At 42.3% G+C, this 26544-nt stretch overlaps 1 long non-coding RNA gene across 1 annotated transcript in view; it reads right to left on the bottom strand.

Moving 5' to 3' along the window:
* Nucleotides 1-26544, bottom strand: part of LOC307191314 — a 276807-nt gene that overhangs the window by 141035 nt on the left and 109228 nt on the right. Inside the window, exon 4 of the long non-coding RNA XR_013829688.1 lies at nt 1023-1107. This is a non-coding gene — a long non-coding RNA (uncharacterized lncRNA). The remainder of the gene's footprint in view (nt 1-1022; nt 1108-26544) is intronic.

The following is a 26544-nucleotide window of genomic DNA, read 5'->3' as shown; positions in this document are numbered from 1 at the left end:
AGGCATCTCAGGGACTAATATAACAATATCTAACATACATTAAATGATCAGTGTTTTAAGTGCTTTACATAAATTCTCCCTTTGAATTCTGACAGCAACTTTGTCTGGTACACACCATCATCATCATCACCTCCCTTTCACAGATGAGGACGTGAAGACACAGCACATTTTAGTGACTAGCCCAAGGTGACATGGAATTGGTATTCGAACCAGGATCCATCTGACTGCAGAGCCAGCAACTGTAACCACTCTTCAGGCTTGTTTCAGAGGTTGACACCACAGTAGACACAGTATCCAATAGCAAATAGGGGCAGTTCCCAACTTTTGGTTTTCCGATTTACTAATAATACACATATTTGGACCCTCAACTGCAGAACCCTCCTCCACCCTTTGTCCCCCTACTGTTGACACTTCTCCAAAGGGAACCCCCATTCCTTCCCCCAGAGGACTCCCCACCCTCTCCTGATTCCCTTTCTCCATCACTCTGCTTTCTCTAAGCCCAGCCCAGAGGTTGTCCCCTAGGGGCTGCTGAGGGAACTGTTAAAGTGCAGGGCATCTCATGGGACCCGCCCTCCCAGGGACCTGCATTATTACCAGCACTGCAGTTTCCTTCCATTAAGGGTTCTGTTGTGCTCCCTGCAGTATGCTCTCCAAGAGCATGATTTTCCTAGGAAAACAATATGTTCGTTTCAAACAACCAACCTACAAATGAGCCCTATCCATTCCAACTGCCTGTTTAAGATCCTAGTACAGTGAAAATTCCCATCCAAACTTATCTCTCCAAACCTAAGTGAAAGCTGTCAGGATGAAGTTAAGTCAGAGTTTCCTGTTTCACTTTTTACTGTACTTATGTAAATCGATCATTACTTCACAGTTTCCCAATGCCATAAATTATTAGTCATTTCAGTGTTTAATGGCACATTTTGCGAAATCCTGTCCAGTGCAAAACCACACAGCATCTGGGTTATCTGTTCTGTATTTCCTTCCAGCCTTTCACCGTTTTGAAATCATCTGGTGCTTACTTTCTGTCCTTTATTGGCAGCATTTTCATTCTTCATACTTTCCTTCTATTCTTTTAGGCTAATCCTTGAAATGTCAGTCAGTCCACTGAAACGAAAATTTTTAGAAACACAATTTGTTGTTATTTCTTTCAAGTTGTAAAAGTAATACATGTTAATTTTAAAAATTAACTTTTTTTACTAATAAAAATCATCTTTTGACCTTTAATCTAGTAACTTAGAAAATTGTACCACTTGTTACGAAAATGCCTTTCTTATGTAAAACATAACCCCTTTAGGATAGTAATACAGCAGTTCGCAAACTTGAGCACACAACAGAATTACCTGGAAGGCTTGTAAAAAAACAAATTGCTGGGTCCCACACTTAAGAGTTTCTGATTTAATAGGTCTGGGGCGGGGCCTGAGAACCAGCATTTCTGACACGTTCACGAGTGAAGTTAATGCTGCTGGTGGGAAGACCATACTTGGAGAACCATTGGTGTAACATTAGAGCTCAGAAAAAGCCCTGAAAATCATTTCTGCCTTATTTAAAGCTCTATTAGTTGCAGTTTACAAAATCCTACTCCAACTGGCCTGAGTGCAGAATAAAGTTTATTGGAAGCAGCTGGGATATCTCCAAGACAAAGCTGAACAATCCGGGCAAAGAGTAGGCAGATTGAGGGATGCAGTAGGAGGAAGGGGACCTCCTCCTTGTGTGTGTGTGTGTGTGTCTGTGTGTGCGTGTGTCTGTGTGTGTGTGTCTGTGTCTGTCTGTCTGTCTCTCTTTCTCTCCACTCCCAAATCCAAGGTTGGAATAGCTCTGGGCAAATCATCAAGGGAGAGATCTGATTGGCCCCTCGCCTTGACTCCCTAGGATTTGTTTAATCAGCTCAGGCCACAGGTGCAGAGTCTCTTAATTCAAGTATGGCACCGTGAGAAAGAAGGTACAGTTCTCAGAGAAGAGTGGCGTGGGCTTGGCAGAGATTCTAAACGGCATCCGCCTCGTCACCTAAAGTCTTATTTTTCAAAAGAGAGAACTGTGTTTGGAAAAAGTAAAGCCCTTGCCAAGGAGCACACATCTAATAAGCAGCAAAGCTGAAACCGATCTTTTTTTGGGGGGAGGGGGCTGCATGCGGACCCAAAGCTGGCCTGGAAGTGGCAAGGAGAAATTTGTTTCTTAGCCAGTGGCAGGCTGGAGCTGCTGGTACCAGCTCCAGAGAGCGGAGTGTTAAATATTCAGGAATTTGGCAAGCAGGTCAACCATGGTAGCTGGAAATGTGCCACAGTCAGAGTATTTACAAATGTTACAAACCAGCCCTTCTTTTTTTCTTTCCAAAGAGCCAGTTTACCAGCACACCATTGCCTAGCTCCATGTTGGAAAAATATACAATCAATGTAGAGGCCATATTTCAGATGAGAAACAAGCTCAGTTTGCAGTGTTTTCCAATAGTTGCCATTCCCACCCCTACCATAAGCTGATTGCCCGGGGGCTGCCAGCTAGATCCAATTTTGCATATCCAATCCCTCAGACCTCTCTCCCACAACGGCTGGCACTCTCTCTCTGCACCCATGCACAAAATGAGCCCACTGTCTCGACCTTGTGCTGCCCTTGTTTCCAGTTCAAAGCCAGTTCCTTCCTAACTGTTGAACGGTAGAACTTCAGTACTACAAAAAGAAGACAAGTCTGGGCAAGGGCATATAAGACTAAGAGAAGTGTCTTTAACAGATTTGCTTTAAAAAAAAAAAAAAAGACTAATAAGGCAGCCAAGAAGCAAATGCCCCCAGGGATAGTGACTGACTATGTCATTATTTAAAGACGGAAATTCGCGTGAAACTTGCCCAAGCCATCTTACTCCAGGCTCCCGTCGTGTGGCTTGGCGGTGCACTACCTCATTCCCATCAGAGGACAAGGGGTGAAAGAAAAAGAAATCTCCGTGACTGTAAGCGATTCCCCAGGCCCTTGGCCTCTGCCACCTGTCACCGAGCCTCTGACGCACCCCTCCACGGTCACGTTGGCAGCGTTCCACGCAACCTCGTGTCCCACATTTCTTAAGAGGCACAAAATGCATTTACTTCACTGACCACAAGGCAGCACTGGGAGCTGGGGCGGGGAGGTGGAGTGTTTCCATCTAATAATGCTTCCTGAGCCAGAGAGCCTAAAACAACACAAAGCAAAACTCCAGCCTTCTGGAGGAATGTTGGGGGAGCTATCACTGCCACTGCCGCTGCCGTAGCTTCAGCAAGAGTTCTTGCAACGTGAGGTGGTCACGAGATTGCCCATGCATCTCTCCACGGCAGATCTGAAGTTACCATTTAGAAGACTGGAAAAATACGACGATGGCAAAACAAATTAGGTCCTGGGACTTAATGTCCATGGAGATAGAAGCGTTTTTACACATTGTAATGCTCTAGCTCCTTCCTTTCCTTTTCCTTTTTTCTTCCTCCTTCTGCCTTCTCATCCTCCTCTGTATTCAAAATCTGCCCCCCTGCCCCATTTTATAGTCATTGAACTTCCATGGTGAGCTCCTACCAACGTACTCAACTAGGTATTTTGAGAAACACAAAAATGTGTGTTGAGGTGAAAAGAATCCCGGCACATGGATCGAGCCACCTCCCTCTCTAAAATCAGCCTGCCTCAACTAACCCACTATTTCCACAACAATCCCTGTTGAACACACTGTTCTCAGTGGTGGGGGTTATCATATGCTCCGGGCCCCTGAAATCTCCCGGGGTAGGCAGATACCTGGAAAACTAAGGAGAACCTGGAGAAATACCTGCTACAAAGTGGTACCTACAAAGTGCTAAGGTCACTGCATCTAGTTTTATTAAATCACACACACACACACAGAAAGTGCTGGATTAGTGCATTATGAACTGTAATCTTCACAACAAACCTACAAGGTAGCAGAGGAACAATGCTGTTAGTCCTCTGGTCCATCTGTCCCTCCTGGACTGGGAGCTCCCTGGGCGAGGGCCCTGGTTATGGAGTCAGAGTCTCATATTTGAAGGGACCATAGAAGAAAGACACCTAGCCTAGCAACTTCTTTATACAGATGAGGAAACTGAGGTGGGAAGGCAGTATGGGGTAGTAACTAAAGCAGCGGATTCTGGTTGGCCGCCTGGGTTGCTGTCCCAGCTCTGAACCATAAGCTGAACACATTACATTGCATGTGACCTCTTTATGCCTTGATATCCTCTTCGGTAAAATGGAATCAACACTATTTTCTCTGCCCATCTTCTTGGGCTCTTATGAACATTAAATGAAGGAATGGATGTGAAAACACCTTGTGAAACATTAAACACTATGACAAATATGATAGCTCTTTGTCCTGATCTTTCTTCAAGCCTAACTCTATGTTACACTTAAATGTGGTTGTGTGGGGACCAGAGTGTGCATTCTCTGGAGGCAGGGGACAAGCTGGATTTATAGTCATATCACCAGCACTTAGTATAGTGTCTGCTAAAATGTTGCTTTAAACATATTTGTTAGACAGTGATTATTGGATGGGTGGATAAATCATAAATATAACTTGCTCAACAGCAGTTCTGAATGTGTCTAGAGTTATTTCAGGGATAACTCATGAAGGCGCCTTCTGAGGAGTTTCTCTTCCATCTCGAATTCAGTGCCTATGATAGAACTACAGTAGGGCAAGATAGTTAGTTACCATGTCCCCACTACACCAGAAAGATCACGCCTGTTTCACACTATAGCATGAGGGAGGGGGAGAGTGAAGACTTGCCATTCTGAGATCTCACCCTCAAGAGGGTGTTTCTTATTTTCCTTTTGTAAACTCCATCCCAATTATGTTGAGGGTTGGCCAAAGACTGTAGGCTGGTGTCCTGTAGGCAGTGCAGCTGGGATGGATGGACAGTCATGAGAATAGAGCCGTGAGGTCTCCAAGATGCAACAGAGCCACTGGGACAGTCTGCTCCAGGTGGCAGATCCAGTGCTGGGCACACATCCCTGCTCAGGCCAGGTGCAAATTCTGCCGGCGATTCCAGCTGGTACTATGGATGAGACACTCCCTGGAAATGATGTGCTCATCTTCGTCAGCTACTTGATTAATTAAATTCAAGGGCGTTTGTGAAGCACCTGTTCTATCCTGTGCTTGAATTACTGAAGTAGAAGTTGTTCTTGAAGGTGAGAGTTGAAGTCGAGGGAGTTTATGCCTTCAGAGAGGGTGTGTGAGTTGACTGGAGTTTTGGAGGATACTCATAGATGGCAAGTGGGACAAGGAAGTGCAACCAAAACAGGGAGAGAGAGAAAATGAGAGAAGGAAAGTGAGGGAGTGACTCTGGGAAAGTGACATTCATGAAAGCCAAAGGAAAAAAAAAAGTGGGAGAGGGAGAGATGAGGTAACAGTGTCATATCCAGTGGGGTTATCAAAAGGAACTCTGATGAAAGACCATTAGATGTGGCAATAAAGAGGTCATTAATAAGATGTGGGAGAAAAAGTTTCAGCTGTGTGGTGAGTCAGGCAAAGAAAGCTAAGAGAGATGTAGCTGCCCAGAAAGGTGGTGCTGTTGTGACAGCTCACATGTTCAAGGATTTGGACAGAAAAGAATTGTTAATCTATAATGAGAAGAGGTACCAGGATCAAATTACTATCTTTTCAATTTGGGCAAATCTCAGCACACCTGATGACAGGAAGGAAAGAGTCAGAAGGGAGGCTGTGGAAATAATTTTTTAAAATATATCTATATTTGTCTCTGCCCCTGGTTCCTGGCACAGAACTTCTAAAATGCTTGGAATTTCCTAAGTGATAAGAACACTAGGAACATCCTTTCTTCTAGTAATTGGTCTTCGACCCCAGTTCTTGACACAGAGCTCCTCAGTTCCTTGGAATTTCCTGGGTGCTGGAATGTCTTTTGTTCTAATGAGGTGACTCTTGGGGGGCTCCTGGGTAGCTTCAGGATGGGGGCTGGCCACCAGAAAGACCAAGCCATGATGAGAACCTTGGAACTTTCCACCCACCCTCTTTCCTCCAGGCAAGGAAGGGTGACTGGAGACTGGATTAACGACTGATCATGCCTAAGTGATGAAGCCTCCATAAAAATCCCAGAAGTATGGGCTTCAGAGAGCTTCCAGGTCAGGAAGTGCTTGGTTTCCCCCTTCCCACGCACCTTGCCCTATGTATTTCTTCATCTGGCCGTTCATCTGGATCCTTTATTATGTCCTTTATAATAAACTGGTAAACATAAGTGTTCTCCTGAATTCTGTGATCCTTTCTATCAAATTACCGATTCCAAGTAGGGGGTTGTGGGAATTCTAATTTATAGCCTGTTGTTCAGAAGACGGGTGACCACCTGGGACTTCTGATGTGTGTCTGAAGTGAGGGAAGTCTTGTGGAACTAAGCCCTTAACCTGTGGGATCCGATGCTCACAGGTAGATAGCGTCAGAATTGAATCGAATTATGGGACGCCCAGCTAGTGTTGCAGAGAATTGCTTAAGGTGTGGAAAACCCACACATCTGGTGTCAGAAGTACTGCAAGGGTGTGAGTAAAGGAACACAGGATTCGTCTTCCTAGAAAGAGGGGAAGATTCCAAAGAAGAGAATGACCGGCGGATTGGGGTTTATAGGAAAGTATGGGATTCACGTAACCAAGGTCAGAAAGCCCTTCCTCCTAGCCCACAGGAGTGAAATTGAGAGTGAAAATAAAGGTCTTGAAGTTACATTATCAGAAGTCCTCTGAAGACCACAGAAAAATCTGTTAATCAAGTAACACTAAGGAAATGATATTTACAGGGTTTGGGGGTCTGGGTTCAGGTGCTTTAAGGCAGTTCTAAGGGGGGTCTGATTGGGATTGGACAAAATTCACGACATGATAGTTTAGTATTGGTGGATGCAGCAAGGTGAAGTTCAAGTCAGTATACAACTGTTTGACAAGTGAACTGTTTGCCCAGGTAAACAGTCTATTGTCCTGAGAAGAGAGCTGTTTGACCAGATGAGCAAACTATTTGCCCAGACACAAGCAAATAGGAAAGTTATTTATTGGTTTACAGCTCTTTCTTCCCAGACAGGAATTTCCTGGAAAGAATAGCTGTTGTGTTAACAGAGATGGCTGTAAGCTCTTTGGTGCAGGTGGCCTTGATGCTCAACACTGAGGGCCTCATTAAGATTAAGCATGAAAGCAGAAATAGAGACACAGACATAGAGAACAAGTGTATGGATACCAAGGTGGGGAGGAGCGGGGTGGGATGAATTGGGAGATTAGGTTTGACATATATACACTACTATGTGTAAAATAGATAACACAGGGAACTCTACTCAGTGCTTTGTGGTGACCTAAATGGGAGGGAAACCCAAGGAAGAGGGGAGACGTGTATGCGTGTGGCTGATTCACTTTGCTGTACAGCAGAAACTAACACAACATTGTAAAGAAACTATACTCCAATTTAGAAAAAAAAAAAAAAGAGTTAGCATGGACTAGAAACACTGTAGCATTGGTTCCAAACTTTGCTGGACACTGAAATCATCTGAAGATCTTCAAAAAAATATTGATGCCTGGTTTCCACCCCCAAACATTGATTTAGTTGGTACGGGGTGCCGCCTGGGCAGCAGGACTTCTAAATGCCCCCCAGCTGATTCTAAAACACAATAGTTAGGAACCACTTCTCTAGAGCTAAAAGAGAAAGTAGCAATGAAATAACCATTTGGGCGATGCCCTGCAGATATAAGAAAAGAAGAATAAAAGATCGATAAGCCACAGTCAATGTATTATTGAGCTTTAATTCAGAGTGTATAACAACTTTTGAATTTTTGTCGAACTAATAGGTGAAAAGAATATCTCAGAGAAGTTTTAATTCATGTGTCTCTGAGAATAAGCATATCTTCATATGTTTAAAAGCCATTTGTAGTTCCTTTTCTGTCAACCATCTGTTCATATCTTTTCATGCACTTCATTTCAAATATCAAGTTTCTTGTAGGTGAATCCTTTTTCTTCTTTTAAAAGTGGGAATCATTGTATTGCTATTTCTGATTATAAAAATTATTATAATTATGTTCTCATGGTATAAAAATTTTTTTAAATACAAAGGAAAAAAGTATTACTCAGAATCTCATTCCCAAGAATACCTAATTTTTTTTTACATTTGGGCGTTCATTCTTTCAGGCCATTTTCCAGACATTTGTTTGTAGAAAAACATGATTCATTCAACATATATTTATTGTGTATGAGTATTACAAGAGTCAGATTACATATACTATTTTGTAACTTGCTTTTTTCACCTAAAGATAGATCATGGAAATTTTGTTCATAGCCTATAAGTGCAGACAGTTGAGTCAACAAAGTACAGAATGTAATTCAACAAGCAGTAATGCAGTTTCTCTCATCCTCTCTGGGCTGCTGTGTCTGCGGCCTTGATAGGTATGCCGATTGAACTAGTGACATGGATTGACAGAGTAGTGTTACCAAGCGGGATGGACCCTACCTCTTTGCTCAGCTAGAGCAATAGAGTCATTTGTTCAACAAGTACTCATTGAGGACCTACTGCATATCAGCTGGGAATCTATTCTAGATGCTGGGAACGTAACAGGAAAAAGGCTAGACAAGTTCCCTGACTTCATGCAGCTCAGTGAAGGAAACAGATAACAGGCAAGAGAATCTCAGAGTGGGATATGTGTCATGAAGAAAAGAAAACCAAGTGATGTGACAGGGATTGATGGAGGAGCTGCTTTAGATTGAGGGGACAGAGAAGGTCCACTAAAGAGGAGACACATGAGTCAAGATCTGATTGAAACAAGGAGCCGGTCTGAGGAAGAGAATTCCAGGCAAAGGAAGTGGCAGATCCAATGGACTTGACTGGATGTAGGAACAGGAAGAGGACCAGCTTGATGAGAAGAGTGAGCGAATGGCAGGGCTGAGGCCAGAGAGGTAGAGACAGTATCAGTCTAGGAACGCCTTGGCAGATAGTTCGGCCTTTATTTAGAAAACAGTGGGACATCATTGGTGGATTGATCTTATCAGATCTACATTTTTAAAGAAATGATTCTAGGACTTCCCTGGTGGCACAGTGGTTAAGAATCCACCTGCCAACGCAGGGGACACGGGTTCGATCCCTGGTCCGGGAAGATCCCACGTGCTGCGGAGCAACTAAGCCCGTGCACCACAACGACTGAGCCTGCCCTCTAGAGCCCTCAAGCCAAAACTACTGAAGCCCGTGTGCCACAACTACTGAAGCCCGTGTGCCTGGAGCCCGTGCTCCGCAAGAAGAGAAGCCACCGTGAGGAGAAGCCTGCACACAGCAGCGAAGTCCCAACGCAGCCAAAAACAAATAAATACATAAATTTATTTAATTTTTTTAAAAAAGATTCTAATTTAGGATTGCCAGAAAAAATATATGATGCACAGTTAAATTTGAGTTTCAGGTAAACAATGAATAATTTTTCAGTATAAAGTAATTTTTAGAATATTTTACACAACTGAAAAGTACTTGTTATAAATCTGAAATTCCCTTTTATTTGGGTGTCCTGTATTTTTATTTGCTAAATCTGGCAGCCCTATTCTGGCTGGTGTGGCAACTTTTCTGGGGCCTAGGAGGTAGGCACAAAGCAGTCCTTAAGAGGCTTTTTGAAAAGTCCAGGAAGCTAGAGTAGTGGCCCTGGACATGAGGGGAGGTGAGTGGATTACAGAATCTATCTGGGAGGTACAGCCAAAATGCTGTGAGGCAGGAAGGAAAGTGAGGCATCAAGGATGACTCCTAGGTTTCCAACACCTGGATGGATAACGGCAGAGTAATTCTGATTTCTTTGTTTGTTTGTTCTACAACGTCTGCAGATGTGTGACTACTGAGTATATAATAATAAAAGAAAATAAGAAGCAAAGTGGTTGGAGGCAAGGGTAAGGAACCTCTTTGTTATTGAGAACCAATAATCTTCCATCCCCACCTCCCCAAATCAACTAAGATCAGTACACTTAAAGCCAATTCATTTATGCTCTATGTTTCTTAGACAACTTTAAATTTTTTACTTGAATTAAGAAAAAGAACATAAAATGTTATTCAATAATTAGAATAGGCGCTAATTCTATTTTGGCACTGTACAATAGACAGTTTTTTATTACACAGTAAAGAGTAAATGAGAATGAGAAGAAAGAGGGGTGGAGAGTAGAAAGAACAGAGGCAACATGGGAGAGATGCTAAAAGGGACAAGAAGACAGGAGAACAGGTGAGAGTTTGAATGCGCTTGGCTTCTGAACTGCCTAATGGAACATTTGCTTATTCCACTGGTTAATCCCAAGGCATTTAAGGCACTGGTTTATACTGACTAACAATAGCAGTTTACTAGCCTGAGGAGTGGGACAAGAAGGAATATTTCTTGAGCCCCCTACTAGATACCATGTGCTTCATACATTTTCTCCACTTTCACAACAACCTGTGTTGTAGGCATGTTTACTCCTATTTTACAAAAGTTAGTAACTTGCCCAAAACACAGAGTAAATGGTTCTTAGACTTGGATTTGAATGCGGGCTGTCATCTACCTGAACCCCAAGCATGTAGCTTTTCCATTACACCATCTTCCTTCACGTGGTTTAAAGAGTTTGAGTAATATTTATAATGAATTTCTTTGTTGGCTCTTTTCTTCTTTATAGATTCTCTATTTCCAGAGATAGCCATTCTTTTCCCCCTGCCGCCACTGCTTTCCACTGAATAGAAATAAGGATATTGTAAGCAGCAGAGAAGTAAATATTTCAGAATGGTTTTGTTTGAAGTACAAAAATCTGCCTACAGACTGTGGCCGTTCCTAGGTGGTTGATTCATATTTAGTGGAAAAATACCTTTTTTTAGGAAGACTCTAAAGGAATTTTTGATTGCCTAAGATAAGGCCTAGACTAATCTGAAATGGGGAAAATTGTTTTTAAAAAAAGGTGAACTTCATCTTAATAATGTAAAAAGAGTCTTCCTTAAGCAGAGAATCGTGGATCGGTTTCTGGAGAAGAGAAGTGTTAGGTTTTTGTTAGTTGCTTTAATCAAGGGAGTTTCATTTTCCTCTGCAGTTTGGGAGCTGGGGATTTGAGGGAAAGAGCAAAGATGTGAGTGAAACAATGATTCCAGCAATGAGCAAGAACCCAAGGAGGAAACGTAAAGAAGGACTTGTGAAATGGAAGAGCTGAACGTGACCGTGATACCTGAGAGCTTCATATTTTTCTTTCGCACTTTGGAATCCTCTTTGCTATCTTCATCTTTAGGAAACTTGATTGAACATTGTTGTGTAGATTGTGTTAGCAACGCCTTAGGAAATGAAGGATGGCCTGTATTCTTAGAGCAAAACCAGGAAGGAGAAGCAGAAGCCTTCAGAAACTGTCACTAGGTAGTAAGAAATCACTCTCTAGAGTCCTCTGGAATATTCCGGAAGAGGATAGATTTCCTGCTGTTGTGCAGGAACCAGCTTGAGTAATTTAATTTGGTTAAAGGAGGAAAACTGAGAGATTTGCGGGGGTGTCAGATTATACGTCTGGAAAAATTCTCTTAGCAGGTGTGTCTCAGGCAGGAAATTACATACAAGATGAAATCCAAGAAGGTCCTGTGGTTGGGTTTCTCCCACAGAAGGAGGAGAAAAATCCCTGCACCCCTAGTTATGCAAATAATATGTAAATTAGGGTAATTACATGTTTACTTAGAAAATTTCAGTTACCTCATTTTGGCTTCATGAGGAGCTGAGACACCATAAGGGAATGTTTGTCAACAGTCCAGAGTTGTTAGATTTCTTCCAAGGGAAACAAAAGGGCAAATTTCTTATCAAGCGAATGCCCGGGTTGTCAATGAGTTTTTCAAATGCCTTAATGTCTCCCTTCCGCAAAGCTTACCAAAGAATGATTATGAAATGGTCAAAATGTGACCCATAGATAAAATAAAGCATAAGTGAAAATTTCTTTTCTCCCATTTATTTTACCACAGGGTACTTTCTCCCTCTCCCTGCCTCTCTCTCTCTCTCTCTTTTCTTTTTTTTGGCTCAACAATATGAAGGAAGGGCTTGGATTTTTCCCTGCAGATGATTTTTATCATCACTTCTAGCCACTTCTCTAAATCTGGGCTTTGAATCTATGTCTTGGGAGTGCTGCAGAATGCCTGTCTGATATGGTGATACGTGAGGCTGAGAGCATCAAACAAATGGACCAGCTGCTTCCACAGCTGCATTTGTGACACATCCAGTGGTGCCCAGGCAGCCCGGCAGAGACCCGCCTGAGACGGCTATGGGCAACGAAAGGTGTACGTTGCAGCCCTGGGGGGCTGGGGAGGGAGTCAGGGAAGTGCTGTCTCTCCAAGGACTATCTAAAATTGAGCAGTATCTGTCTTGGATTGAATTAGAAATCTTTTCTGAACATTAGCTCACCTGGTTAGGAGTTAGGCATCGCCCCTTCTCTCAGCAGACGACGGTGGAATCTGCCTTCTACCAGCAGGGACAGTTTACCATTTTACAGTAGGACTGTCTCATCAGGGACACTTGCTCTGCTGCCCACAGTTTTCCCAGTAAGTACCAAGGAAAGGTCACAATCAGAACAAACTTAGCCACTGCCCTTCAGTTTCAATGAATAGTCCTAATAAGGTGATGATTCCAAGACTGGATTAACTAAACTGAGGTAACTAGGTTTTTCTGAGTGTTTCCCTATTTCTGTTAAAGGTGTCGCCACTGATTGCACCAGCTACTGGCTTCAAAACCTTGGTATCATCTGTGTCTTTCTTCCCTCTCCTCTATCTGATATCTGTCTGTCTGGTCTGTCTGTCTGTCTCTGGCTCTCTTTCTCTTTCCCACTTCTCTCTCCTTCCTCCCTAACCTCTCTCCTTTCCTTCGTTGCTTCCCTGAGTGCTAGTCTCTTTTCAGCATCTGTCTTTCACACTTTCTCTTTCCCTTCTTCATTCCTACCCCTGCAACCATCCCCTGGAAGTGCTATCAGTTCCACTCCTGCTGTCTCTCAAATCCTTCCTGTACCTCCACTCCCAGCCCTTGTTCCAGGCCCAGGTAGCAACTTACCCTTCCTGAGGACAGAAAAGCTGGTCTTGATTTCTAGCCTTTTCTCAAAATATTTTATTCTACATGCGGCTGCTAAATTATTTTCTCTATAACAAACAATCTAATCATAACATTGCCATGCTAAAAAACTCTCAAGGGTTCCCCATACCCTATGAAGCGAAGTCCAAAGTTCTAAGCCTGATACTCTAGGCCCAACATCGTCTGGTCCTGCCCAGCTTTTGCAGCCATAGCTCTCCCTGTGTTCCTTCAGGCAGACACTGCTTCTGCCAAAATGCCTCTTGGCCGCTTGGGCCTTTTCTCAAGCTGTTTCCTCTCCTGAAACTACTCCCTCCCCCCTCCCCTCATTGCCCAATTCCTCCATCCTTACACATCCAAAGTCACCAGGCCTAGTGCAAGCCTGATCTGGTCTATATGTAGCCTTCCCTGATATCCCTAGCTAATCTTCTGAACCCCTATACAACTTATCCACGTAATGAGGTCACCCTAATAGTAATAAACCAGGTGCTGCTGGCTCTGTCTCACATGCTTATATGGACCTCAGCCTCCCCCTTTAAGTTCCATTCTACCAATGTTTCTAGAAGTTCCCAGAGGGCTTCATACATACTCACTGAACAAGGACACTTCTTCCAAGCCACCTATTGCTCTGCCACCTTCCCCATTTGCTAGGCACTGATGCTCCTGCCATACCAAAGGTGAACACCATTCTGTGGCAAGTTGTGGAGAGAACGTGTAACTTCTCCTTCCTGAGGACTTGGGAGCCCCTCTACTAGCCCCCTACAAAAATGCTGTTGAGGCCTAATTGTCTTGGAGGCACTGTGAAACAGTTCTTTCTGCTCCCCCCCCCACCCCGCCAATGTCTCCTGTGGATCCACAGGATTCAGATGTTAGGTAAATATGGACAGGACACGGGAGGGATAGGGAGGGTGGGAGGGAGACGCAAGAGGGAGGAGATGTGGGGACATATGTATACGTATAGCTGATTCACTTTGTTATACAGCAGCAACTAACACACCATTGTAAAGCAATTATACTCCAATAAAGATGTTGAAAAAATATATATATGGACAGCACATTGTGCTATACTTGGAATTGGCCTTCCTGCCAAAACTACAGCAATTCTCATCAGATTAAATATGGGACAACTGCTCCAGCTGCATGAACCCCTACTACAAAAGGATGAGGGCTGGGCTGCTCATATATTTTCCAGAAAATGTAGCCTTAATGAGTCACTGTTATTGTTGGGACTGTATCATATCCCTCAGGTATATTGGGGAAGAAAAATGGTTAAGACTCACCAGTTAATATGAACTGTACTGTGCAACATGGGGCTACTGGCCACCGAGTACAGCCATGGGGCTATGGCTACAGAGCGCTAGAAATGTGGCTGGTTCCAGCTGAGATGTGCTGTGAGTACAAAATACACATCAGATTTTGAAGACTTAATTCCTCACCTCTCCCCCCAAAAGTAAAGTAAGTCATTAATAATTTTTATAATATTGATTACATGTTGAGACGGTAAGATTTTGGATCTATTAGGTCAAATAACGTGATTAAAAATGATTCCACCGGTTTCTTTTTACTTACTATGGATTCTAGAAAACTTAAAATTCCATAGGTAGCTTGCATTTGTGGCTGGCATTAAATTTCTGTTGCACATTGCCGCTCTAGAGCAATGATTCTCTAAAACGCAGCAGCAGTGCAGGGTAACTTGCTAGTAATGCAAATCCTGGGGCCCTACCCCAGACCTACCGGGTCAGAAGCTCTGGTGGGACCCAGGAGTCTGTGTTTAACAAACTCGCCAGGTGAGCCTTATTCACACAGAAGTTTGAGTGCCATTGCTGCAGAAGGTAAGCTCCAAGGGATGGAAGATAAGATCTGGAGCATAACAGGATCTTCATAAATTTTGTTTAACGTAATTTAATCTCAGTGGTCCCTTTTAAGCTCAAAATTCTTCTGTAGGTCTCTCAGTCAGTCAGTCAGCCATAAAGTAAATAGTAATATTTGCTGTCAGCTGTGGAGGAACAGCTTGCTGGTCATGTCACATGTTGCTCTACTGGTCGGGAAAACTGGCACGTCATTATCAGGACATCTTTAGAAATTCTCAACAGAAATGTAATGAATACAAGGAACATGCCAGAAACAAGAGACAGTCAGACATGAAATCAGCATAGAGAAAAATAAAAAAAACATGCTGATTAAATTATAATGTAAAATAGGTCTGGGTGCCACGCGAGAGGGACTTGTCAAGATATTCTGCAGGGAAGTCACTCTGGCTCTGAACACCTGCCTCCCCTCATGCCTGTGCCCTGTTGGACACAGACTTGGTCTCTCCTGCACAGCCACCAAAAGGTCTTCGTCAGCTGGGGTTCTCTGACACAGACCTGCAGTTCTTGCATATTTCAACTGGACACCTTCTGGCATCAGGAAATTCACATTTTCCTTTCTTGAATAACATGTGCCATTAGGAAGATTCATTAGTTCATGGCCGTGCTTGAAGAACACTAACACAAAAATGTGCCAGGCACATGGCAAACATAGCTTATTGAAGTGTGGGTGGTGACTAGCGTGGAGCAGAAGGGAAATTGCTCTAGCAGACTTGCTTTGAACAACCCCTAAGTGAAATAATGTTCAACCTGTAGTCTCTCAGGAGCTCATACTATGTTTAACACATTTAGTGGTTTTCAAAGTATCGTCCACGGACTTATTAAACGTGCCCATTGTTAAAAAAAAAAAATTAAACAATACAGAAGTGGATAAAGTAGAATGCAGAAGTTCTCTTCCCTGATTCAATTCCATCCCCAGACTGTTTTGGATTTTAAAATACAGATATCGATATAGATACATACAAGTAGATATATTTTTTTAAATGAGATCATACATTCATCCAATTTTGTAACTTGGCTTTTTCACTCTGTCAGTATGTTACGGACAACTTTCAATGTCATATGTGTAGATTTACCTTGTTTCATTTAATAGTTGCACAGTATTCTATTGTATGAACAGTTTATTTAATCATAGTGTATTTCAACAACAGTGCCTGAAACATAGAAAGCTCTCCACAAGTACTTGTTATTATTTATAAACATACAAATATTTCCATATTTCCTAATTTATACTTTCTCTTTCCTAAAACTGTTTATTTGCATTTTCTCTTCTTATTTTAATGTAAAAATTTCTAGAATTGTGTGTATTTGAAAGAATAAACTCTAGCTTTCATTTATCAAGTCAACATCTTAATTTTATTTTTGTCTTTATTTTGTCTTTATTACTATATTCTGTTTTCCTTGTTGATGCTCTTCTTCTAGCCTGCAGAAATTAACTGTGTAGCTATGTTTATATTTTTATCCTGTTTTCTGAAAAGGTATTTTAAAGCTTTTTAAGAAAAGTGTTTTCATGTGGTTTGGCTGCAACTACTGTGTTTTAATATATAGTAGTCTCACTATCAGTTTATTTAAATAAGTCTTAATTTCAGTTTTCAGTTCCTTTTGATCCAAGAATTATTTCAAATAATGTTTTTACATTTCCAAACATAAAGTTATGTGGTTATTGCTAAGTTCGAGTTTTATTGCATTGTGTTTGGGAACGTGGCATGTATGCTTCCAATTCTTAAGAAACCATTGAGTTTCTTTGTCGGAATGGGCATTTCTCCTACCACATGTGTTCTCATTGTGCTGATAAGATAACACAACCCATTAATCAGAGAACATGATGCAGTACACGACTGCTGTTGTTTATAATGAGTCTGCCATCTGGAAGAGCCTTTGTGCATACAGGAAACGAACTGTTGCTTGCTCCATGCTGGAATGCACACCTACTTTGCATGGTGAGCTGCTCAGCTAGAATCACAATCTCGTGTTTACTCTTAATGTTTGCAAACTGTGATACTGGCAAACTGCAAGATCAATATCAGAGATGATAGCTGTGACTGAAAACTCCCACTGTGTAGACTGAAGGGCAAATGAGAACATGCTATGGTTTTGCACGCCAGTTTTGATCAACCAGTTTGTTACTTTTAGCTAGCAATAATATTCTCAACTGATGATCCAGATTTATACTCTAGAACTTCATGCCAATAGACACATAAGCGTATTTAATTTTAAATTAATTAAAATTAAATAAAACTCAAAATTTAGTTCCTCAGTTACACTAAGCATTGTGTTCAACAGCCATATGTGGCCACTGGCTGTTGTATTGGGTGATGCAGAAATAAAACATTTCCATCAATGCAAAATTTTCTGTTAGGTAGCACAGCTTTAGAGGTAGAAATAGTGTGACCGTCTTTTGATGTGTCCACTTGACTAGGTTGCCGTCCTCAGCTATTCAAACACTAATCTAGGTGTTGCTGTGAAGGTATTTAGTAGATGGAATTAACATCCATAATCAGTTGACTTTTAGTGAGGGAGGTTATCCTAGATATTCTGGGTGGGCCTGATTCTAATCAGTGAGAAGGCCTTAAGAACAGAACTGAAGCTTTCCTGATTAAGAAGAAATTCTGCCTGTGGATGTTTCAGCCATTATGCCCTTCCTCACAGCCTGCCCTACAGATTTTGGAGTTGCCCTACAATCATACAAGTCAATTCCTTGCAATCTATCAATCTCTCTCTCTCTCTCTCTCTGTCCATCTACCCACCTCCTACTGGGTCTATGTCTCTGGTTGAGTCCTGACTCGTACAAATCGGAACTCTCTCATCAGCACAATCTCAAAACTACAAACAGACCTGCCCCAAACTGATCTTCACGTGCTCTCCTGTCTCACAGCAAAGGAAATATCCTTCCTCCTTTTAACAGCCAGTTTCTCCATAGCACTCTGGGTCCCATCTCCTCTCACCTTCTCAAAGGCCTTGCTCCATTAGTTATCCCTTCCCTCTTCTGTGTCTTCATCTTTTTGTTTTCTGCTGGATCCTTCCTATCCTGCTCTAGTATGAGTTGAAAGTTTGCATACAGGTAGATGGTTTATCTAGAAGTGATCCTAGAATTGGGGACAGAGGGGCAAAACATGGAAAGAAGAAAAGCTAATACGTAGATGCCTATTTTCTTTACCACTTTTAAAGGTACCTGATGTTCAACCTCACAGGTCCTTCCCCACAGATTAATGAAATACGTCTGAAAATCATCCACCCAAGGGATAAGAGGGAATAAAAGCATTTATCCATCAGCTCCCATTGCCCTCTGGTCAAACTTTATCCTTGGATGTTATCTCCCATGGATTCTGGGTTATGTAGGCATGAAGGCCAAAAAGGTTCCCTCAGGAGTTCCCAGCCACAAAGCAAAGAAGCCCCAGAGTAGGAGGGCCCCAAGACAAGGCAATGTCAAATGAAACCTATGGGAAGCTGGTTGACTGCTGCTTAGAGCTTACCAAGGCAGTGGCTGGGGGAAAAGGTAGAGCCAAGATTTGAAGTGACATATAAGAGGTGTCCAATACAGTCCCCCCACTATATAGTTTATCTTGTCATAGTCACACATCTTGGAAGATTTGTGTCCATACGTTACTTCCAGTCTTTCACCTTCTACTCACAATTAATTCTACTGTAAACTGGCTTTGTCCCCTCCTTTCCCTCCCACACTGTTCTTCTCAAGGTCCTTAATGATTTCCATGCTGCCAAATCCAATGGACATTATTCAGTCTTATTTTACTCAATATCTCAGCATCATTCAACACAGTTAGCAAACACTTCCTTCTCAAAACATTCTCCTCTCTTGATTTTAATGCCATCACACTTCGAGGATTTTCTCCTAGACTCTCCTTCTCTTTCCTGGCTTCTTCCTTTCCTAACACTGGATGTCCTCAGGGCTTGGCCCTGGGGCCTCTTCTCTTCTCACTATATACTCTCCTTCTTGGTTAATTCATGAATTCTAATCAATTTAACTATGTTTTCTGTTCTCTGTACTCCCACATTGATTGCTCTTTCAGTTCTAGACCCCTATAACCAACCTGTACACAACTACACAGGAATCTTTACATGTCCAACATGGAACTCCTAATCTTTTCGTGAAAATGTGACTTTCAAGAGTAGGAGCCTGTCCTACTTATTAATGGTACCAACATCTACCTAATTGCTCAAGCAAGAAACCTAGGGGTTTTCCTAGATTTCACCTTTGTCTCATTATTGTATCTAATGTAACAACAAGTTCTATTTATTCTACCAATAGAATAGCTCCCAAATCCACCCACTTCTCTCCATCTCCACTACTGCTTCCTTGTCCAAGCCACTTCTCACCTGAACTCCTGAAAAACCTCCTAATGGTTCTTCCGGCACCCATTCATGTTCCTGTTCCAATCCTTTCTCCTGATAGTAGCCAAAGGCGTGGTCGTATAATGTCAACCAAATCATTTTACTCCCCAGCACAAAACCCTTCAACAGATGCTGGTTGTCTGTGGGCTAATATCTAAGATTAGCAACAAGACCTAGAGAGCATGTAATGGCCTGGCCTCCGCATGTTTCTCTGGCCCCATTTTGTACCCCAGTCCCTTTGCTCGTATTTGCACCCATATCAATGTCCTTTCATTTTCCAATAGAGACCAGGCCCGTTTTGTCTTTGGGTCTGTTGCACATGCTCTTCCTGTGGACTGGAATGCTCTTCCCCCAGCTTCTGAAGAAATACCATTCTTTAGGTCTCAACTCCAATGTTTCTTTGTCAAAAAGCCTACCCTGTTCTACCTCTTTGTAGTTTAGCAACATTGATTTTTCCTCCAAGGAACTCACCACTCTTTGTACCCATATTTCTATGTATGTGATCATTTGTTCTTGTCTGTGTCCCCACTCCACTGGGGCAGGAACAACATCTAAGCCGTTCTTTACAGTATGCTTGGTGCCTTGCACAGTGGCTGAGACTCAAAAAACATTAACTGAATGAGTGAAGGGAAGGAAAGGGAAAAGAAGGAAGAAATTAATTATTAAAATCTTTTAGGGAAAATGTGAGTCTGAAATACTCTAGCCTCAGCTCCATCTTCCCCGTGGAGATAACTGTGTACTGAACACAGCCCTTGAGGTGTGGACATCTATTCCGTTCCTTTAGGCCTCTGTGTCCACCACATTCTGCCTTCCCAGGCTCCAGCAATGCATACTCAGATTGCCTCCAGCTTTCCCATAATCAAAAACAATTGTCAACACTTAAAATGATATTTTTGAAATGTCTCAATATGTTCCTAATTAACTTGAGTTTGAGTGAGTCATAAACTACGAGAGCGTTTTGAAGGACATCTTTCATAATAACTTAAGTACCTAAATTCGGTATTTCCTGCAATCCCCAAAATACAATATTTACAGGCTTTTAGAGAAAGTACAAGCATTTTTTAAAAAGGTACATTATTTCCAATATGGTGTATGACAAAAGAAATCGATTAAATATGTAGGCTGAGTTAGGAACTTGACCAACTGCAGAAAAAGCATAACCAAGATGGCCCCTTCGCGTTGGATACCTACACTCAAAGAGAAGTAAAGGAGACATGTAGACAGTCACACCAAACACCTAATTTCTCAAACCAGAAACCTAGGAGTTATCCTTGATTCATATTATTATTTCATCATCTGGGGCAAATCCTAGTCATTTAACATTTCTGTCTTGACGTTATTACCACTTTGTTCACACAACCTCTGAACTATGATGACTGGCAGGTTCAAAATGAAAACAACCATAAAATTATCAGAGAAGTTTGGCTTTCTGCCACTTCTATGGATGTGCAGATATTTCATAATACTTATTTCCAGATTTCACTCAATGCGTTCCTTACTTTGCCCATATCCTCTCAAATCCCTTTCGATTCATTCTCCACACAGCAACCAGGATGATCATTTTAAAACTTGAATTTGATTCTGTTACACTCCTGCTGAAAAAGCCCTTGACGGCTTCTCAGCCAAAATCTGTAACCTGCTCATGAGGGTTGGCCCTGCCTACTGTCCCATCTGCCTCTTACCCTTCTCCTCATCCATCTCCGCTCTCCCATCGCACTCTAGATTCCCAGTTCCTCAAATGCACCAGAGCCCACCCACACCCTGCTCTCTCTGCCTGGAAGTCTCTTCTCGATTTCTCGTCCCCAGCACCTCCACTCCTGGCCTCTGATCTCAGAGCAAGCATCGGTTCCTCAGGGAAAGACTCCCCTGGGGGCTTCCCTGGTGATCCAGTGGGTAAGACTCCGAGCTCTTGGGGCAGGGGGCCCAGGTTCGATCCCAGGTCGGGAAACCGGATCCCACATGCATGCTGCAACTAAGAGTTCGAATGCCACAACTAAGTCCACATGCTGCAACTAAAAGATGCCGCGTGCCTCAACTAAGACCCGGTGCAGCCTAAATAAATAAATAAATGAATAAAAAGACTCCCCTGGCCTCCCATTAATTGTGCTCAAAACCTTCATACCTCTCCTTTGGAGTACTTAAAACAGTTGTAAATTACATACAGTTCTGTGAGGCTCCTTAACTAGTTCCTGATCATCCTTGTTAGAACAGAGGATTCAAGATCTGGGACTTGCCTAATGACCAGCACAGAATCAGTGCTCAGAAAATATTTTAAATGGATAAATATATGAATCACTAGGCAATTCATATATTAAAGTGTTCTACTTACTGTGACCAAAGCCCAACTCCAGTTGAAAACACTTTTGAATTATTTGTAATTATCCCCTGAACTTTATGTTTTCTTATTTATTGTGCTCTTTTATTTCTTACACACAGACTTGAGTTTGTATGACTGTTACTGGATGTGTAGTGTGGGCGAGGATATAGAGGAATTGGTGATAACAGCCAGGCTGGAGGATCAGGCAAGACTATCATCTTAGTGAGAGTGAATCCCACTGAACAGTGGATGTTAGTGAGAAGATGAGGATTTCAGTCACTACTATGGTTCATCCAAGTGGGTCTATCGTCCAAAAGTCAGAAAACCAGGACTGGGTTGATATTTCAGGGTACAGCCATTTGGGTTGCTGCCTAGTTTATAAACACTGGGAACACTGCAATAGACATTGGCAAACCCAAACTGGTCTCATCTGCATATGACAACCCTGCACCTCCATCGAGAGCTGATTGAGCCACAGTTAGATCTGAGTTAGTCGAATTCTCTCTCCCAGGAATTTGAAAGCAGGAATAGAAAATCAAGGAGACTGGGAATTACTAGTATTAAGTTCATGTATTAGCAGTGGACCCTAGGGCCATTTCTGTTCATGACTGTTCAACTCTTGATTCTGTGAGATGTCTCTGTAACCTTCTAAGAAATTTCCCCTCCTTTTTTTGCAGCCAGTCAAAGCTGGTTTCTGTTATTATCAACTCAAAGAGCCCCACAGCTACAAATATAGAGAAGATACCTCTGTGCAGGTGATACTGAAACTACAAACGTGGGGAGATTGTTTTACAAGTTACAGGAGGGAGAATAAGAGGGAGAGAGCGAGACTGGGGTGAGAGAGCGAGAGTGAAAGAAAGAAATAGGGAGAAAGCATGAGTAAGAAAGAGAGTAGGGGCAAGGGCAAGATGAGAGCCAAAGCTGGTGTGTGAAAAGTGTGAAGAGCAAGTGAGAGCGAGGCAGAGACAGAGACATGAGGGGCAAGGGGTGAACAGTGGGAGACTGGAATAAGAGAAAGGTACTGGGACTTGGAGACCCCAGTAGGAAGTTGTAGACTGAAAAGTGAATTGCTCTTGGGACTAAAGCCACATAAAGGCCCTAACTTAGGAAATGAGCCAGGATGGATGGATAGATAGATGGATAGATAAGACATTTAGTATGGAAAAAAATCAATTTAAAAATGGAGGCATGCTAAGTGAAATAAGTCAAATATCATATGATATCACTTATATGTGGAGTCTAAAAAATTGATACAAATGAACTTATTTGTAAAACAGAAATAGACCCACAGACATAGAAAAAAAACTTATGGTTACCAAAGGGGAAAGGTTGGCGGGAGGGATAAATTAGGAGTTTGGAATTAACACATACACACTACTATATATAAAATAGATAACCTACAAGGACCTACTGGATAGCACAGGGAACCACACTCAACATTTTGTAATAACCTACAAGGGAAAAGAATCTGAAAAAGAATATATATATGTACACACACACACACATATATATATATATATATATATATACACATACACACACACACACACATATGGATATGACCTTCTAATAAATTTATTTAATTTAGTTATAATATATATATATAACTAAATCACTTTGCTGTACACCTAAAATTAACACAACATTGTTAATCAACTATACCTCAATTTTAAAAAGTGGAGGAAAGAAATCAGCCCGCAGTAATTCTGACAGAGAGATCCACCACACTCAAGGAACCATGAATGGGAAAACATCAGATGTGCTTCCTGAAGGCTGAGGATTTATTTTTTCTGATGGGGTTTTATATTTCTTCTCCACTTGGGTTTAACCTAGCTTATGATAGGACTTGCAGACGAATAGGAAAAAAAAAAAAAAAAAAGACTCAGGTAAGGAGGAATCACCTTTGTGATCATAGATCAGAATAAATTTGTTTGAATACTAGGATGACAGAGGCTTCATAAATCCTGAGAACCACGGTGCAGACATGCAAGTGCTCATTTGTTCCTTTTCAGACAAAGATGACGTCTAGACTAATGATTTCCTCACTTGAAAATCCACTGGCTTTTACAGGAAGAGATAGTTCTGGTCAAGTTTACAACGTAGATTTATTGGACCACTTTAGACCTTCCAAGCCAGATTAAATATTCATAGCAGCTTTATGAAAAGAATAAAGCTTTTACTATTTTATTAATCATCATACACGACAGCACTTCATGGGTAGTGCATAAAAAAACCTTCTTGCTTACTTAGACTGGCTCAGTTGGCAATACCTTACAAGTCTGAGATATGGATGGAACTGAGCAGTGCTGGGCTCTCAGACAACAGGTGTCTCCCCTCCTGTGGGGCACTGCTCACCTTCCTGCCTCATCTGGAACCCGCTCTCATCACCCTCTGAGTTCCTGCCACCCTGGGGCTCTTCTGTCTCCCTCAGAAAAGCTGTCACCTGTTCTCTCTGCCTGGCATGCTGTGTGCCAGACCCTTGTCCCCTCCTTCCTCAGCTTCCCTTACGACATGTTTTCATACCGGGGGACTTCCCTTCCTTCAGAGCATTCCCCAGTGAATTCCATTCATTGGTGTGATTTATTTGATTGATGCTGTCTCTAAAGCAGGTAGACTAAAGGCTCTAGGAGGGCAAGGGCTGTGTCCCTTTTAACTAAATTGCATCCCCAGGGTCTAGCAAAATGCCGGGCACATAGTAGGTATTAAATAAACACTTGTTAGTGAATGGATAAAGCTAAGTAATTGCTGTTACATTTTAACCTTAGTATGCCATTTCTAAAAGGACCAGACAGGCACTTATTTGGCAAAGAACACTCAGGAGGTTAGCATCCTTGGTGTGGTCACTGGCTCTTCCCCTTCTTTCCTGCTACATCTACTCAGGATCCAGGTCCTGTCAAGGCTGCTTCTCTACCATTTCTCATATCTGCGCCCTCCACTCCCCTCCGAGGGTCCCTGTCCCAGTAACACCATCACACGGACGACTGCAAAACCTGTTCACTTATTGCCTTGGTCCTCCCTTGAATCCCAAATCCATGGAGTTATTCTGCTCAAATTCAGCCTGGGTTTCCAGTTTGAGATGGGGGCCCCACTAGTCCCTTCTGCAGCTTTTACCAACCACTGATCGCCTTCTATGTCCTAGAATCACCCGTGGAGCTTTGTAGATGATACCAATTATAATCCAGACACAGGTGGGTTGAGAATAGCCTATGCAGTTTTTACCCCAATTGACTTCATCTATCTGAATAAAAGGTACAGGAAGGTACTTCAAATCTGTCCCCCTTGATAGGCCACTGACTCAGAGCCAGCCACGTACCCACAGCGAAGCACATCAGCCACTCCCTGGCCCACTGCTGTCACTCTCCGGAGTGGCTAGTGTTCCTCAGTCCATGTCACCATCCGGCAGACATGGAAAACCCCAGAAAACAGCTGGGCCAGAAGTAAAGGGGGAGGTGTTCTGGAGGTAGTACGTAGCTTCCTAAGAAAAGAGGTCCCCGCAAGGGAAGCACTACAGGTGGATGATGATGAAAAACAGCATGGTAAGGGTGATGCTGGAAAAAGTTTTTTAAACTACGCTGTGGCCCATGGGAATCTGAGAGGGTCAGGCAAATAGAAGGAGAAAAAGTTTCCTCAAAAAGCAAAATCACGTGAAGAGAAAGCCTCCTTGACTTTTGGGATTGGACTGGGAGGTGGGAGTGTTTACAAGTGTACTACGGAGGGGGATTTGAGAAAAGTCATCCCCTATCATCCGTATTACCTGAGAGTAGGGCCAATGAGATCAGTTTTGCCATATTTGAAATGAGAAAAAAGAAGAAACCACGTAAACCAAAACCACAATAACAAGAAAAACAGAGGTCTGACCCAAAACTCCTCTGGGAAAAAAGGGCAAGGGATCATCATTTTGGAAATACAGAAGAAAAGCAAGCCCCCCAAAAGTGATCTCCTGAAAAATACAAAAGATAAGTTTAGAAAACTATTTTATAAGATGTAAAATGACTCACCTCCATAGTGAAAGAGGGGAAAGCTGTAAGAAGATCATCTGGCACAAAGAGACTACAGAACAAGTAAAAAGGGAGAGGACCGGTAAGAAAGGATCACAAAAAAATCTGAAAATGTAAAAGCAAAATTCTAATCCGCATTGATTGCAATAAAGAACAAGATCGCCACAGTTGGAAACTGACAGTGGGGTTGGCAAGCTTGAGAATTTTTCACACAACGCAGATAAAGTGTGCTGATGCCCAAACACCACTCTCGAAAATTAGAGCTTAATTGACCCAGAGTGGAGCCCAAGCATACGTTTTTTTTTTTTTTTTTTGCGGTACGCGGGCCTGTCACTGCTGTGGCCTCTCCCATTGCGGAGCACAGGCTCCGGACGCGCAGGCTCAGCGGCCATGGTTCACGGGCCCAGCCGCTCCGCGGCGTGTGGGATCTTCCCGGACCGGGGCACGAACCCGTGTCCCCTGCATCGGCAGGCGGACTCTCAACCACTGCGCCACCAGGGAAGCCCCAAGCATACTTTTTATTGTTGTTGCTTTATTTCATTTTTAATCCTGATATCCAGGCCACATCTCAGACCAATTAAATCAGAATTTCTGGGGGTGGGACCCAGGCATCAGTATTTTTTAAAGCTCCCACGAGATGATAATGTGCACTCAAGGTTGAGAGAGACTGTTCTGGAGGTTTGGGAGCAAAAATATGTAGCCTGAGGATTTCAAAGTTATTTTTCATTCATGAAGACGATAAGAGACATAGTTAGGCATGCAAGTACTTACAAAATACCAAGAAATAACTTGAAGGCAGCCTCAACTGTCTAAAACATGAAGCAAAAAAGGAACTGAAAACTACTAAAGCCATGGTATAAAAGGTACGGATCTAGTTTACAATATCAATATTGTTCTTGAAAAGAATAATAAAATTTAAAAGCATAATTTTAAAAAAATAATAAGTCCCCATTTTATATTAATAATGACTGAAAAGTGAGGGTAGAGTAAAAAATGTATATTATACACATACATACATATACACA

This window comes from Stenella coeruleoalba, assembly GCF_951394435.1.
Source record: "Stenella coeruleoalba genome assembly, chromosome: 9".
NCBI lineage: Eukaryota > Metazoa > Chordata > Mammalia > Artiodactyla > Delphinidae > Stenella > Stenella coeruleoalba.
This window is presented reverse-complemented; position numbering and strand designations above follow the sequence as displayed.